Source organism: Saccostrea echinata, unplaced genomic scaffold, assembly GCF_033153115.1.
Source record: "Saccostrea echinata isolate AGI-Se365-2 ecotype Australia unplaced genomic scaffold, CSIRO_AGI_Sech_v1 ptg000014l, whole genome shotgun sequence".
NCBI classification, from domain to species: domain Eukaryota; kingdom Metazoa; phylum Mollusca; class Bivalvia; order Ostreida; family Ostreidae; genus Saccostrea; species Saccostrea echinata.
The window spans coordinates 10,742,688-10,751,319 of record NW_026889763.1 but is presented as its reverse complement, the minus strand read 5'-3'; the positions used below and the strand labels follow the sequence as shown (position 1 = coordinate 10,751,319).

Sequence of the window (8,632 nt, the reverse complement as noted above, 5' to 3'; positions counted from 1 at the left end):
TTTCAGAGACACCATTGCTTTTCATAACCATGCATCTATATGTGTAGTATGTATGTTTAAAAGAATTGAAGCATTTTCACAATATCATAGTTCCGCCCTATAACTAGAACCCCTGACCCAGAGGTCATGAAATTCACAATTTTGGAAGAGGCACTCTTGCTCATCATAACCATGCACTTAGTTTGTTTGCTAAGGTTACAGGGGAAGAAGCTTCTTAAAGAATCTTTGCATTTTCACTGTATGATCAATAGAGCCTCACCCTAGCTCCAAAACCCCTGGCTTCGGGGCCATGAATTTCGCAATTATGATAAAGGACTTATGTATGTTATAATCATGCCTACACTTTGACTGCTTGATGTCCAGGAGTAAAGAAGAAATTTTTTGAAAATTGCATTAATTTTTATGGTTTGGCCTCATTCCTCAGATCTAAGGAGGGAGGGACCATGAAATTCATAATCTTTGCCCCCTTTTGCCCATAGATGCTTTAAAATTAACGAACGACGACGACGGACGAAAACAGATTGCAGTAGACCACCTGAGTGACTCAGGTGACCAAAAAAAAAAAAAAGAAAGAAAGAAAAAGATTAAAAAATAATATTTTATAATATTATAAATAAACTTTTTTTTAGTATCCTGAGACTATTATATAATTTTATGCTATTCTTGATAAAATTTATTATGTACCCATTTTTACTAAAACCAGAGGATGACTGCAGGAGTAGTAATATTTAATTAGATGTATACATATTTTCTATTTCACTGATCATGAAAATATCGTCCACCAAAATTGAGAATATTTGTGCTGTAGTTTTTTTGCGGGATTCTTTTTTTCTGAACTGTGCAATACGCTTATGGAGACGAATGATGAATTTTTAAATAAGCTGGTAAATATGACCCCATGAAACAATTCTAAATCGACATAATCGTACCAGGGATTTATTGATTAAGAGCATATAATTTTATAAAATGTGTGATTTCAGGTTTAACGTTTTAAGGTTTTGCCAAAGGTCAAGATGTCCAAAAATTTATTTTTCAATAGCTCCAAAACTATGTGGTTTATAAAGTTAAAACTTTTACAGTTTATAAGTATATCATTGATTAACAGATAGAAAGTATCAACAAATACTTAAAAAATATTTATCGAGAAAAATTCTTCAAAAAAAATTCATATATGTTTTAGAAAATACACCTCATTAAATCCGTACTTCTAGTGAAAGCCATCATTACAGAAACAATATATGTATATCAATGAAGGGCAAGTTGGACTTCGATAGCCTCTGGAAAGTTGTTTTCCCTGTTTATTTTGTCCAAATGTTAAGATTTGAAACCGAAAGTACATTGCAAATGGCGGATTTTATAGGGGTCTTGTCTTTATACATGTCATGCTTTCAATAACAGTCTCTCAGAGACCATTCACATCCAACTTGCCCTTCATTGATAAACATACATTATTTCTGATATGACGGTTTTCAATACAAGTACAGATTTAAGCAGGTGCATTTTTTTTTTAAATATGCAATTTTTTTTCTCAAAAATTTTTTTTTTGAAATATTTGTTTTCAAGTGATACTTTCTATCTGTTAATCAATGATATATTTATAAAATGTAAAACTTTTTACCTTATACCTAACATAGTTTTGGAGCTATTGTAAAAATAAATTTTTGGACATCTTGACCTTTGGCAAAACTTTTAAGTATTCTTATGATTGTAAAGTGTTACATGTAAGAATATTAAAATTCATTTTTCTTCAACTTATCTTTTGTTACAGGCAATGTTAAATTGAGGAATATTAAACAACTATTTCTTAAATTATTTCCCGATTATGACAAGGAACACACAGCGGATGTGACTGGTCGGCAGGGGATTCTTCCTCCTCCATGGTACCTGATCCCATCTCTGATGTTTTTGGAGGTCCGTGCTTGCTCTGCTCCCAATTTATATTATTTTAAAGGACATTGAGCTTGAATACTGTACGTTATCTCCGTATTTCGTAAAATATCCGTAACTACCAACATTGTATACATCCATATTCCCTACTATAATATGCTATCAGATGAAAGTATTTTAGCATTATAAAGCGTTTCTCAATAGAATACAAAACTTGTTGCTTCGCTTGGAAGCCGTGAAGAAAAAACATTTATTTTAATCACTCCAGCCGCTGTTACTGCATTTTTGTCCTTTGATCCATCTGTATAAATCTCATCTGTAGAATTCTTAGAATGTTTCATTTCGGCTAATTTCTGTACACAATACTAAATCATCAATAGAATACATGCAATATTTATCGGTCATTGTACACCGTTTATCTAATAAGATATATGGATAAAGAAAGGCGACAACCATTAACACCTCATGATTTCCATCAACATTAAAACGATTAATCGCTAAGATCACCCAAACAGGAGACTTACAAAATGTAAGGATACAGAGACCAGGAATCAAACTGACGCTCAATTTAAAGTCATCTTTACATGTACCTGTTTTAAAATTAATTTCAAAAGAGATCGAAATGTATAATGTTACATTCTATTTGTAGCATGTTGAAAGAAAACCTCTCACAATACACTCCCAAATCATGTAAACCTGCATTATAGAAGCAAGTCTGAGGATTTGAAGGGGGGGGGGGGTCATAAAAAATAAAACTTTGACGAGGAAAACAGAAAAAAAAATTTTGAAATCAATTGCTAAAATTGCAATCATGTAAAGGGATAAGGTTTTACTGTACTTTTTCAATACTATATACATGTACATAGTCGTCAACAAAATATATAAAGATATTGAAGTTAATAATTACTGTGGAAATAAGATAAATCCAAGTAAATCGCCACTCCTTCGACTGCACAGAAATTGGGAAGTTCGCTCGATGGATTTTCTTTCTTTCTCAAAACACAAGAATCATACGTAACGTTACGCTTATGGTATAGATTTCACTAGAATAGACTTAGGATGGACTTTCGTCAGGTTTTAAGATGACCGATTTTGACCTTTTCCTTTCTTTTCTGATTTTACCATAATTTGGGCATTTCTAAAAATGTCCGATTTGAGTAGCGAAACATTTACGTTCTATGAAAGATAACTCTAACTAAAGCTTAATATTTCCTTGTTTACAAATCTTTCTGCATTGCTCAAATAAATTTGTAAAAGAGTTTGTTTTATTCTTATTGTCTTTTTACATTATTATCATAAAGTTTTCCTTAAAAACCATTCTAATTCAAAGATTAATATATACTGTACGTACATGTATAGAAATTGAAGCATCAAATGGCGTGGGACATTTTCGGTAAATGTACTAAATTTCCTATTATGTGATCACACGATACTATATATCAACCATAAATACATAAAATAACTCCATATCTAGAAAAACATAAATATGTAAACCCTAACACAAAATACTATAATAGTAAACAAAATTTAACTATAGTTGCTATAAAGTGTCAAAGTTATAAAGTGTAACTATAGATAATCACGGTTTTTACTAAAGTAAATCAAAGTATTTTACTATCAATTTCAAAATACTTTATTTTCTCCAAGTCCTGCGTGCAGTTTTTGACATCAAAACGAAATGCTACTTTAATATCCATATACTTATGCTAAAACATATATCATTTTTGTTTGCTTGAGCATCACTGAAGAGACATAATTTGTCGAAATGCGCATCTGGTACATCAACATTGGTACCGTATATGATTTACATTAAGACCCAAAAAGTTCCATAGTCAATTAAAGTATTAAATTGATAACTACAGTTTTTTTTAGCTACATGTAATAATAATAAATTTTGTAAAGGGAGGATATTTTGGAAGATTTTTTTTTTCGTGTTTTTGCATTGACTTTTAATACAGATACAGAAGTTATTTTTTTTTTAATGAGCAACTACATGAATTCCAGCGTTGAATTTAAACTATTAAATTGTACAAACGTTGCACCACTTTAAGACAAAAGATCATAATAGTAATCTTTGCTTTAAAAATATATTTCCTAAACCTCTGGATCATCGCCAGAGGAGAAAATATAAAGGGAGAAAATTGTTAACTTCGACTTCTTGCAGTCATTTCGTAACTCTAAGTTAGATCTTTTATGATGCATTCATTCTATACATGAAACATGAAGATAACGAACAGAGAGCTCTAAAGTTGATTAAAACAATACAAATTTGGAGCAGAGCAAACATGAAAATTATTGGGAAAGTGCTGTTTTGGAGAAGACATAAGAATATGACCAGCCGGAAGAGGGGGCGAATTGGGTAGACAGGTAATTGAACTTTATGACCGTAATCCTATGACTTGTGATGTCATCAGTTGGTGGTAAGAACGTTAACATATATATTGAGGTGCACTAAGATAAAAGACATAATAATAAGGGAGTGTAAATAAAAGAATGTAAATCATATATGGTACCAATTGTGATTCACCAGATGCCCATTTCGAAAATTATATCTCTTAGTGATGCTCATGCCGAAATGTTGAAAATCCAAAATATTTAAATAAAAAAGACTTTGAAGAGTTGAAAAAAAGTACCAAGGACTGGAGCCAAATACGTTGAAGGATCAGGGCTTTGCATGAGGGAGATAACCCTTAATTTGGAAGTGAATTTCTAAATTTTACCACTGCAATTAAATATATATCCGTATTTTCAAGCTAGTGCCGAAGTATTTAGCTACTGGGCTGTAGAGACCCTCGGGAACAGTCCACCAGCAAAGGCATCGACCCAGGGATCATACATGTAATGTAAATCATATACGGTACCAATTTTGATGCACCAGGTGCGCATTTCGACAAATTATTTCTCTTCCGTGACGCTCATGCCGAAACGGAAATCCTAAATATTTAATAAAAAAGACTTTGAAGAGTTGAAAAAAGTGCCAAAGACTGAAGCCAAGAATGAAATGTCATCTTACAGCTATATTACTTTAAATATTCGCAAATTCATCTTTGGAGGGCATTTATGAGTCATTATCAAAAACCACAGAAATAAATTCTAAGAAAAATCAACAATTTTCTTGTGTTGAAAAGTAATTTTTATTAATTGTAACAATAAACACATATCTGAAGAACACAAAAACACTAAACTCCCACCTAGAAATTATTTGATTTCAGAGTAAGAAGAAGTAAAAGAACTGATTTTCCTAAACTTTTGTCCTTCCTGTTACAGATAAAAAAAAATACAATTTTCACTATGAAGAGGTACAAAATTAATAACAAAATTTCTTCAAACTAGATGGTGAAAGCATGACAAATAAAGAACCAGTAATATTTTTTTAAAATGAAACAGAAGCAACATAATTTTTACAATGATTTAAGAGACAATTTTCAAAACTGAACAACATTTTGTTCAATATTTTCGTCATTTTATAGTCATAAAAGTTAGTATGAAAAACAGAATGCACAAGTTTGATTACAACTGACATTATATATATACATGTAGATCCAGTCACTAAACAATCATATATAAACAACATATTTTTAAAATTATAGTGCATGTAACAGGAAAGACCGGCCCGTTACAGGAAAGACAGTATTTTGCATCAGACATGTCTGTCCTATTACAAAATCCTAATTCTGGTTTAGAGATGATCGAAAAGTAAATATTGCATCAATTTCACAGTTTGAAATCTGTTAATATACTGCCAAAATATAGATGAATCTAAAACAAGTCCATAAAAATATGACAGTGAAAGTTTTTTTTTACCTTTCTGCTAAAAAGTATAATAGGAGAGAACAGAACTGCAACAGGAGAGAAATTTTTGTGTACTCAAGTCAAATTCTTTATCTTGTTAAGCACTGAATTAAAAAAAATTCTGAAATTTAACAATGATGTCCCCAGTTAATGCCAATACCTTAATTACAAGTTTAAGATATAGACAAAAAGAGAACAAAAATAACACATAAGTACGACTGTAACAGGAGAGACTTGTCATATTATACAATCTTGTAAATAGTAATTCAAAAAAATGCATTTTAGTTAGATTTAACTAGAATTATTACTGAATTACATGTACAATAAAAAACTGAACAGGTTTTACATTTTAAAAAGTGTTTGCCTATAAAAATATTAGCTTTTACAATGAAAAAAGTAACAGGAAGGACAATTTGAAAAGTTAAAAAATAAGATTAAACTTCCATTCGAAAGAAAAATATTGAATACAACAATACAATTGAATACAACAGCTTCTCAAAGATTATGTATCTGGCTCCGGGGCCATAAAACTTGGACGAGCTCACTTTTGATCTCAGTCTCACTTTTAAAAAAGGAATTATAGTGGAAAAGTGAGACTGAGATAAAAAAAAAATGAGGTCGTTTACGATTTTTGGCCCCGGAACCTGGTGTATTCTTCTAGAGAAGCAATGGCACGACCTGGTTACTTTTTTTTTCTGTGACTTTTTTCCATATATACATAATCCTCGATTTTGTAATGTGAGTTACTTCCATTTTTTTGGGCTCCGGGATGATGGCCAATACATTATCCAGAGTATACCAGGATTCATCTATGACTTTTCTTGGCTAAAAGAAGCAGTTGTTTTCTTTCCTTCCTATCCGATGCATGCATGACAAATATATATCATCGTATCCAATGTCTTTAACAAAGCCTGGATACGGACTCCCATCATACGATACAACTACATACTTCCCTAAATATGTTTCCAAATCGTTTATGTCGTTCTCTTGTTTCACACTATTCTCTGTACATGAGGATGGCTTGTTTTTTGACTGATCTGTATTACTTTGGTTCTTGTCTCTCAATATGTTTTCTTCTTCTTTCAATCTGTTGAATTCTACACTTTTGTACTCTTTTTCTTCATATATCTTTGCCTCTTTTTTCTGATCATCTGCATTTTGGCTATTTTCATTGTGCTCCTTTACTTTCTTTATCACAAACTCGTTTTCACCTTTCATACAGCCATTTTGGTCAACTTGGTGTTCTTCTGTATTCTGTTCTAGCACTGGCTCTTCAGGCATACTGCATTCGCTGTTTGTCTCAATATTTGTTCCATTTTTAATGCCTTCCTTAACATGATCTGTATTTACTTTCTGTTGAGATCCTGTGTGTTCCTTAACATCGTTTTGCAAATCTTCAATAGGTACCACTGCCACAAAGTGATTTGGTATCTAATTGTAGGAGCTCATATCGGATCTTGTTGAGGTCCAAAAATGTACACGAGGTTGATTTCACTGCATGAGTAATTTCCCGGCAAGACAACTCTGTTCAAATCCAATCGTACATTTGGATTTCCAAGTTTTGGGTAAATAGAGAATACTGGTGTGTTCAAAACCGAGGAGAGAGCATGAATCTGCCAGATTCCCATGTAAGACTTATCAAGGCGGATCTTCAGTGTCTCCATTTTGAAAATAAATTCAATTGTTCTTTCATCAAGAAGCATTCCTGGCACATACATGTCTGAATACTGTGCATACATGTATTTTTGGGCAAATACTTTTGACTATCTTGCTCACAGCCCCTTGAGAGAAAGGCATTGTCTAGATATATATCCTTGTGCAAAACAAGCTCATGAAGAATTCTCACTCTCATCTGACTGGTGTGTTCTGGTTCCCCGAAAGCATGTATGCTGCCAGTGGAAGGCAAGCAATTTCAATCTGCCATTGTTTTGCAAGGATATAGAGTACGTGTATCTGGTACATCATCAGGGTAAAGATCCACTGCATTTTCATCCACCTCTAGATTATTTTTCATGATGTTTACAGAAATGGGATCTACTGGCAATGCATGTAAGCCATCTGTGATTTTGTTGCAGATATTTTGAAGATGACTAAATGTTTTACACCCCTTCAACTCCTTTAAATGATTATCAAATATGTTTTCTTCCTGTTCAGATTTCTCTTCTGTTGGACAGTTCTCTTCTTCAGAATTCTTTTTCTTTGGTACTCCAAAGTCATCCTGTAGGTCCTCTTCCATTAATCTGCTAGCATTTGAAGCTGTTTTCCTCCTCTTTTGTTTCTTTGAATATAATTTTCTTTCTTGTTCACACTTGATTTCTTCTGACTTAGGTTTAGATTCTATGCTATACATTTTATTCTGTAGCTGATGATCTGAACATTCTTCTCCTCTTTGACACACACAGCTTAAATCTCTATAAAAGATGACTCCTTCCATGGGGGAAACTAGTTGAAGGATTTTCACTGTTCCAGCAATCGGTTTGAGATCCAGTTTATATCCACCATTTCCTGAAATTCTGATTCTTCTATAATTCTTATTTCACTTTCCCTACCAGCAACTGAATCAACAAAAGTCTTTGCAGAGGTAATGTCACACCCAAACTTTACTTTGGAGTCTGCCTTTCGTTTTAGACTTCCTCCAACTGCATCCGGTATGCCCTTTCCGTGGCCACTCTCAAAGAAGTTCCATTCAGCATAAGAAAAACCAAACTTGAAGTTCTGTTGAAAACAAGAAGAAATTACATTTTTGCCTATATTGCGTGGTTGGGCCATCACTGAAGATATAAATCTTCTGTACTTCTGGCGACTGTTCTTTAATTCTCTGAAGAATGGGCCTCAAATATGCCCATATTCCACCTGGACCATGTGCAAGACTTTCTGAAACAGTGGCAAATGTTTGTTTTTCTTTGAAGCCTGTGAAGTATATTCCTGTGTGTAAATAGAGCTGCTGTTTGGA

General features: G+C 32.8%; 1 pseudogene; it reads right to left on the bottom strand.

Annotated features, from left to right (window-relative positions):
- Window positions 1-7,124: 7,124 nt before the first annotated feature.
- LOC133186479 (vertnin-like) lies at window positions 7,125-8,113 on the bottom strand (annotated as a pseudogene).
- Window positions 8,114-8,632: the final 519 nt, after the last annotated feature.